Below are 9,019 nucleotides of genomic sequence, written 5' to 3'. Positions count from 1 at the left end.
CACCATCAATGTGTTGTGTCTTGTGATGTTATGTGAAACTTCGTGATGCCTTGTTTATGTTTATCTTAATGCCTAAAAACTATGATCAATATTGTCATCCATAGCTCCCTCACTTTGTGATTGTCATTGTATTTAGCCATATTTTGTGCCTTAATGTTAATGCATATTCAACCTTGTTATTAGTTATATCCAAGGGAAGTGAATGATGACATTCTTGTCGTTTTGCATGTATATGTTCATCTGCATTCTATGAAACTTTCATTCCCCTTAATCCAAAACTTCTAGATACAATCTTAGGTTCCCCTCAATGTAAACCTTAGGATTTTATCTCTCTCTCTCTCTCTCTCTCTCTCTCTCTCTCTCTCTCTCTCTCTCTCTCCTTATAACCACTTTCATAAAAAACTTTGACTTAGGTCATTGTTTTCCCTTTTATTTCTTAAATCAAATGGATGTATAGTCACCCCAGTGGTAGAAGCACGCGTCCAAAGTCACTTGTAACCAAAGGGTCTGGGGTTCTAATCTCCCTCTCCCCAGACTTTGGTTTTTATTTTTTCCAAATAGTACATGGAACCCCAAGGACGTGGGTTCGAACCTGGCCAATGTAATGTTTATTTTTTCTCACTTGTTAAATGTTCATTTTTCTTCATAACTTCAAATATCCATTACTTCATGATCCCTTAACATTTTTGACCCATTCTTTTTGCCATGTGTTCATGAGAATGTATATTTTATGATGACACCAAAAAATCACAAAAATATTATTTATTTCACCAGTTTTGATTGGATGGAAGACATGTGCTTTTAAGTGTTTTATTAAGCTCCTAATTGATTATTTTGGCTTATGTCTAGTTTGTTCTTGATGTTGAAAGTTTGTATGATTAAAGCACGCTCTTTTAAATGTTGATTGTTATCCTTAACATGTTTGAACTTAATTATCTTCATACAATGTATCAATTTATTCACCTTGAAAACATGCTTGAGTGAATGGTTAGGAGGTGATTAGGTTTCCACTTAAGTTTGGTCTTATCATGAACTTTGATTCAAGTTTAATGTTTATTTTATGAAAACTTATAATGTGATGCATTTTTGACCTAAATTAGTTCATGTTACGTTTACCATGTATCAATGAATGCCTTTACCATGTCAAATATGATTTTGTCTTCACCATCAATGTGTTGTGTCATGTGATGTTATGTGAAACTTCGTGATGCCTTGTTTATGAATATCTCAATGCCTTAAAACCATGATCAATATTGTCATCCATAGCTCCCTCACTTTGTGATTGTCATTGTATTTAGCCATATTTTGTGCCTTAATGTTATTGCATATTCAACCTTGTTATTATTTATATCCAAGGGAAGGGAATCATGACATTCTTGTCGTTTTGCATGTATGTGTTCATCTGCATTCTATGAAACTTTCATTCCCCTTAATCCAAAACTTCTAGATACAATCTTAGGTTCCCCTCAATGAAAACCTTAGGATTTTATCTCTCTCTCTCTCTCTCTCTCTCTCTCTCTCTCTCCTTCTTATAACCATTTTCATAATAAACTTTGACTTAGGTCATTATTTTCCCTTTTATTTCTTAAATCAAATGGATGTATAGCCACCCCAGTGGTAGAAGCGCACGTCCAAAGTCACTTATAACCAAAAGGTCTAGGGTTCGAATCCCCACCTCCCTAGACTTTGGTTTTTATTTTTTCCAAACAGTACATGGAACTTCAAGGACGCGGGTTCGAACCTGGCCAGTGTAATGTTAATTTTTTATCACTTGTTAAATGTTTATTTTTCTTCATAACTTCAAATATCCATAACTTCATGATCCCTTAGCATTTTTGACTCATTCATTTTGCCATGTGTTCATGAGAATATCTATTTTATGATGACACCAAAAAATTCCCAAAAATATTATTTATTTCACCACTTTTGATTGGATGGAAGACATGTTCTTTTAAATGTTTTTTAGGCTCTTAATTGATTATTTTGGCTTATGTCTTGTTTGTTCTTGATGTTGAAAGTTTGTAGGATTAAAGCAAACTCTGTTAAATGTTGATTGTTATCCTTAACATCTTTGAACTTAATTATCTTCATATGATGTATCAATTGAGTCACCTTGAAAACATGCTTGGGTAGGAGGTGATTAGGTTTCCACTTAAGCTTGTTCTTATCATGAACTTTGAGTCAAGTGTAATGTTTATTTTGTGAAGACTTATAATGTGATACATGTTTGACCTAAATTAATTCATGTTGCGTTTACCATGTATCAATGAATGCATTTACCATGTCAAATATGATTTTGTCTTCACCATCAATGTGTTGTGTCTTGTGATGTTATGTGAAACTTCATCATGCCTTGTTTATGTTTATCTCAATGCCTAAAAACCATGATCAATATTGTCTTCTATACCTCCCTCACCTTGTGATTGTCATTGTATTTAGCCATATTTTGTGCCTTAATGTTAATACATATTCAACCTTGTTATTGTTTATATCCAAGGGAAGGGAATCATGACGTTCTTGTTGTTTTGCATGTATGTGTTCATCTGCATCCTATGAAACTTTGATTCCCCTTAATCCAAAACTTCTAGATACAATCTTAGGTTCCCCTCAATGTAAACCTTAGGATTTTATCTCTCTCTATCTCCTTCTTATAACCACTTTCATAATAAACTTTGACTTAGGTCATTGTTTTCCCTTTTATTTCTTAAATCAAATGTTTCAAAACACTTAAGCATATTCAAAGATCTTTTCATAACACCTAAAAAACACAAACTTAATTCAAACCCTTTTGCCACTTTGGCTTTTCCATGTTTAAAACCTTTTCATAAAAGTATTAAACATGAGTCATCCCTAGTTGAGATTTAAATCTCCTACCCCATAACATTGTTGAGATTGATATTGATTCTTTTCCATTTGGAAGAGGTAAGTGGCATACATGTTGATTCTATATCCAAGTGAGAGTCCTTCTTTCAATTTGATGTAAAGATATATCTTCCACATGTTTGTGGTGGTTTAAAAGTGATTTTTCTCCTTAAGATGACAATTCATCTCTTTCTCATAAAATCAACCCCAACAAATCCCTTCTTACTTTTGAATTCGAACTACGAGGTTTTGATCCTTCACGGGTATGTAGGCATAAGATTCAATGTCTTTCCAAATCATCAAACAATAAAAATATATTCTTTTTATCATCTCCCCAATCAAATAGCAATCAATTTTAAACCAAACACATATATTTAAAAGGTTCCTGTAGAGTACTAAGATGATTAGGGTGCTAATACCCTCCCTTTTTATAACACACCCCCTACTTTAGAATCTCCCCCCCTTTTGCTTAGCTTAAGTTTAATCTTCTAGATTTTCATATACATATTGGGTTATTTTTTAATCTTTTCCGCTTCCCTTGGATAAATTAAAGTGCAGTGGTGATACTTTGATTCATGAGTCATGTCTAATCAATAGCTTGGTCTCTGATTCTTCACCGTGACAAGTATGCTTAGTCGCAACCACCCGCTGTCGCATCTCAAAAAATACGATTCTCCATGATGGTCGCGGAAAAAATTAGTTCGAACAGATTCGCCACCGAACTTTATTTATTCCAATGAAGGAATAGGAAAATATCGATAAAACCTTTAAAAATCGAATAATGGTCGTCGCAACCATATTCGGGTTCGGGAGTCGATTACGTAAAGGGAAGGTATTAGCACCATTCACGTCCGTTGTACTCAACAGAAACCTTTTAGTTTAATTTGTGATTTGAATGTTAGTTAATGTTGTTTGTTTTCTTCAAGTGAATAAAAGATTGAAAAAATAGATGGAAACCTCAGAAGGGGGAAAAGGGAGGTTTTTTATTAGTGTGCTCGCCAAGATCTCGGAATCTCGTGCCTAGGTATCCTTATGGTGCAATAAGGAAATCATAGCATTCGTAGTTCGGGGACTACGGTTTGTTGGTGTCTTTTATGAACGACTGTTTAGATCACGTTCTAAAGGCTAAACGTTGGCTTGTCTACTCTCGGCGGAGGCTCAAGCACTAGTTTGTTGTGCGCGTTAGAAAGGATTAAATAGTGTTCTTTTTTAAAAGAGTTTCGATCGCACGGGGGCGAGGAATTAGGTTAAACGTGTTTGATATTTTGAAGAGGAACGACAAAAGATTGAGCAATGTGGTGCACACCAATCGTTCAATTCTTTTGAGGAATAATAAGGCGAACGCCTTCTACTGCCTTTTCGTTTAAATTATTATTGAAAGTTTTATTTTGCAGAAATCGAATATGCGCAGTAATGAGGTGTGCGCCTCCCAATTTTTTATTCAAGGAACAATAAGGCATGCACCACCCATTCCTTTATCCAAATTCATTTAGTGTATGTTAATCAGAGATCGATAATTTGAGAAATATTGCGAGCGCCAATCATTCCATTATTCGAGAGATGGTGAGGCGAACGCCTCCCATCTTTTCCATTCGAATTTTAAATAAAGGAAAAATTCTTAGAAGTTACGTTTGATTTGGAAAATGATTTGATCTTGTACGATTAAGGTTTTAATCGGAAATCGATAATTTGAACAATATGACGAACACCAATCATTCAATTATTCGAGAGATAGTGAGGCGAACGCCTCCCATCTTTTTCATCCAAAGTTTAGATTATAAAAATAAAGTCTTTAGAAATTATATTTGATTTGGAGAAGTAATTTGAATTTGCATTTGGTACGGTTTTAATCGGGTGACAAGAATTCGAGCAATGTGGCGTACGCCCATCATTTGAATGCTCGAGAGATAGTTAAGTGAACGCTTACTATACCCCTTTTCATCCAAGATTTAATTGATAACAAATAAAGTTTTTAGGAATTTTAATGTGGGAAAGTGATTTGAATTTGTAAGTTTTTTAGGGTTTTAATTGAATGACGAAAATTCGAGCAATATGGTGAACGCCAATTATTCGAATAATCGAGAGATAGTAAAGCTTGCGCTTACTATACTCCTTTTCATCCAAAGTTTAAATGTTTTGAGGATTTATTGATTAAAAGGATTTGGGGTTCGAATTCATTAGAATTAATCAGGTTTTAAAGGGATTACTTGGTGTTGGACCGATACTTCATCATAATTAGGATAAAATGAGTATTTATTTTATCTATTAATATTCAACTAACCATTTAATTGACATGTATTCTATCAAAGGTTAAAAATCATAATAGAAAACAATCTAGAAAATTAAATTAGAACAATAGTCTATTTTGCTACTAACATCATTTTAATTTATCAACAAAAATAATCATGCGAGATAAATGATTAAATAAAATTTAGAATAGAATGGGATGTACAGGGGAATAAATGGGGTGCATCCAAAAAAAAGAAGATTATAAAGGCCCACAAGAGGCCCTAGAGCAAAAAAAAAAAACGGAATGAGCCTTCTCCAATCAACCAAGGAAAGTTTTACCTTATACCCCTACATTTATCCTTCCACCCCTACATTTTATAAAAAATACCAATTTTATCCTTATATATTTTTAATTAATTTATTATTTTATTTTATAAATATTTTTAAAATTTTATTTTTGTGTACCGGAAGACTTTGCAAAAGAGTTCCGGTAGTCATTTTTCAAGTATTTTTTTTAATATTTTTTTATGTACCGGAAGACTTTGCAAAAGAGTTCCGATAGTCAATTTTTGTGTACAGGAAGACTTTGCAAAAGAGTTCCGGTAGTCATTTTTCAAATATTTTTTTAACATTTTTTTTTGTGTATCGGAAGACTTTGCAAAAGAGTTCCGGTAGTCAAATTTTATGTACCGGAAGACTTTACAAAAGAGTTCCGGTAGTCATTTTCAAATATTTTTTTATCATTTTTTTGTGTACCGAAAGACTTTGCAAAAGAGTTCCGGTAGTCAATTTTTGTGAACCGGAAGACTTTGCAAAAGAGTTCCGGTACTCATTTTTCAAATATTTTTTTACTTTCTTTTTTGTATACCGGAACACTTTGTAAAAGAGTTCCGGTAGTCAATTTTTGTGTACTGGAACTCTTTTGTAAAGTCTTCCGGTACATAAAAAAAGTTTAAAAAATACGTGAAAAATGACTACCGGAATTTTTTTACAAAGTCTTCCGATATATAAAATAAAATTTAAAAAATATTTAAATAATAAAATAATAAATTATTTAAAAATATATAAGAATAAAATTGGTATTTTTTATAAAATGTAGGGGTATAAGGATAAATATAGGGGTATAACGTAAAATTTTATCAACAAGTCATTCAGCCCAACAGTAACATAAAATAAAAATAATAAAAAAATATGCAGTGGATCGGAGTGGGCCTCAAGCCCAACTCCAACGAAACCCAAACAGAGGAAATGAAAAAGAATCTAAAGGGGCAGCTCTACAGTTGCTCCGCGCGTAGCTGGCGAATCTTTTGGCCTTATCCACGTGGCCGTCTAATTCCTAATGGGGAAAACGCGTGGTCTTCCTCGGGAAGGTCCACGTTGCATACTATGATTATTGTAGTTTATTGTTGTTACAAATTTAATTAGTGGCTTTTCAATACACTTTAATACTTTGGCCATAAAACAAAAATCTGCAGTTAATGATAATTAACGACAATGAAGAACAAATATACGCTCCCTTCTCTCTCGTTCAAGAACTCAACCTTTCAAAAGGGAATCGCGTCCCAAACCCTTACATCAAACGTCAATCTTAAACTACCTTCCTTCAAATAAAACATTATAGTTACAGAAATCCAACAAAACCTAAGCATGATACTCGTTTATGTCTACCGATTCGAGGTAATTTTCAGTGATATCAATCAAAGTAAGAGAAAAATCAGGGAAGTGATATGAACTTTACCAACTTAGAGAATCAGAACGTCCAGCTTTCGGCGATGTCGCTCAAGTTCTTCCGACGAGTGTTCTGATTGCAACCAATTGTCCAGACAAGGTATGCTTTCTCTTCATGGTTTGGATTTTCTCTTTTTCTTTCCTACTCCATTCTTGTCAGTATGCTCCTCTGTTTCGAATTCTACTGATGAGGTTTTAGGTTTTTTTTTTCCGCAGAGCTTCAATACGGAACTTTAAAAGAAGAAAAGCTTTTTGGTAAGGATGAGGTATCGATTCCAACAGGGCAACGACGCTCTCCCCTTGCAAATGATTGGGAGTCTCCTTATATAGGGCTAAGATGAGTGGTTCTTCAATCATGAGCTGGAAAATTCTAGCGGATCTTTCCGTTAGAGAACGGATTTTGTTTGGATCTCGTGTGGTCCCAGAGTGAGGGAAACATGTACGAATTCGTTGGTGGAAAAATCTCTCCACATAAGTGGTCCCTCTTTTGATATGACATCACCATCTAATTTTAATTTTCCTATGTGAGTATCTTGATGGAATTAACTTGATGCCTTGATTCAGTTTTGAAATTTCCATAACATGCGCGACTTGTGCTTTGGTTCAGGTTTTGAATATGGTCATTTTGGTTTTTCTGGGATTTTTTTTTATCTTTGTTAATTAGGTGTTTGGTTCAGGTTTTGAATATGATCATAACATGCGCGACTTGTGCTTTGGTAGGCAGACATATGCTTGTACTATAATATAGTTTGGTCATGCTGATGTGACAGAGTAGCTTATGGCTTTATGTGACTCTACAACTTGTGTTCATGGCTTTATTTCGTGAATTTGTTGCAGGCCTTATACAGCAGGCTTCTCGCTTGGTTAGCATGCTTCTTCTGCGTCGTTGTCTAACAGCATATATCTATGGCCTTGCTTTGTGCTGAATTTTGACTGAGTAATAATTCTAATTAATTTATGAATGATGTTTGCTATGCATGACTGTTACGGATTTGTTTGACGGTGCAGGATATTGGCCATAAGGTTCCATTGTTTCCAGTTGGTACACTACTGTCACTTCTCGTTCATGGCCCTTACTATCAATCCTGCGAGGTTCCAAGACATGATTTCATTGTGTTGTTGATGCTTAGCTTGGTGTAACCAATGGAACGACTTTGACATATACTTGTCCTGCATAGAATCTTGTACAGTATGCTTCACATTATAACCTTGCCCTCATTTATTCATTATTTTACTCCTGATCTGACTGCTATGGAGCTGTTCAGGTATTGCAAAACTTGTGGCCAATGTGTTTCCTGGCTCGTGCCTATTTGCTAGCTTATGGCCGTATGCTTCTCCTGCGTTGTTGTCGACAGACATGCATTACCAAGTTGGTATGTGAGTGGATTTTAGTCAATAAATAGTTGTGTCTTTTGTGCTCAATATTTGATCGACTTTGTGTAGTGCAGGTTGCAGTTGGCCTTTTGGCATTCGTTTGGCTCATTGCAGGTCGATCTTGGCTTAACCACGCGTTTGTATGACTAACTCATGTCGCATTCTTGTGATAGCATTGACTTAAACCATTTGAGCCATGTGAATTGGTTGCTTTTATTGGCTTTGCTAACTCATGACCGACGATTACTTTTGCCGTGTTTGTGGTATGCAGGTTGCAGCTGGCCTATTATTCTGTTGTAAACGCTGGCCTATTGTTCTGGTGTAAACAAGATGGTTCTATAGTAGATTCCTCCTGCATTGTTGTCAGTTATTCGTGGTTAAAGATTTGTTAGCGATGCTGCAGACCTCACTTTTTTGATGTCCATTCGCTATGTTCGGAGTAATCCTCACCTCGCCACGTTTTGTTTGTAATACCTAGTGTCTTAGGGTAGGTCATTCATCTGTGTTTAACCGTGTATTTACGATTTGAGACGTATATGGACCGGTCAAAGTTGGAATAAATGATTGTATGTTGTATTGTTGGTTTGTAAATGAAAGATGTAATTTAGTACATGAACATGTTCTGCAACTGTATTATTCTTTTAGTTTCAATCATGAACTATAATGGGCCAAAGGTGAATTATGGAAGAATAACAAGAGGATTTGGATTGTAACATGATTAACTTGACTTTGGCTTTTGCAACTCATTCTTTTTATGTATTTCATGTGTCGGGTCATTTGTAAATACATGGCATTTGTATCTTAGATGAAACAAGCATTGCATGAA

General features: G+C 34.8%; 1 long non-coding RNA gene across 12 annotated transcripts; it reads left to right on the top strand.

Annotated features, from left to right (window-relative positions):
• The first annotated feature begins 6,364 nt into the window (after nucleotides 1-6,364).
• On the top strand, nucleotides 6,365-8,803 carry LOC127128368 (uncharacterized). 12 transcript variants are annotated; one of them, XR_007805867.1, is made up of 4 exons: nucleotides 6,365-6,919; nucleotides 7,036-7,343; nucleotides 7,657-7,682; nucleotides 7,828-8,803. It is a non-coding gene; the product is annotated as an uncharacterized LOC127128368 (long non-coding RNA). The 12 variants fall into 12 exon arrangements; XR_007805876.1 differs by having other exon boundaries at nucleotides 7,036-7,535; XR_007805882.1 differs by having other exon boundaries at nucleotides 7,036-8,192; nucleotides 8,268-8,333; nucleotides 8,465-8,803.
• Nucleotides 8,804-9,019: the final 216 nt, after the last annotated feature.

This window comes from Lathyrus oleraceus, chromosome 1, assembly GCF_024323335.1.
Source record: "Lathyrus oleraceus cultivar Zhongwan6 chromosome 1, CAAS_Psat_ZW6_1.0, whole genome shotgun sequence".
Classification (NCBI taxonomy): Eukaryota; Viridiplantae; Streptophyta; class Magnoliopsida; order Fabales; family Fabaceae; genus Lathyrus; species Lathyrus oleraceus.
The sequence above is the reverse complement of the archived record's forward strand: the minus strand, read 5'-3'. Positions and strand labels throughout refer to the sequence as shown.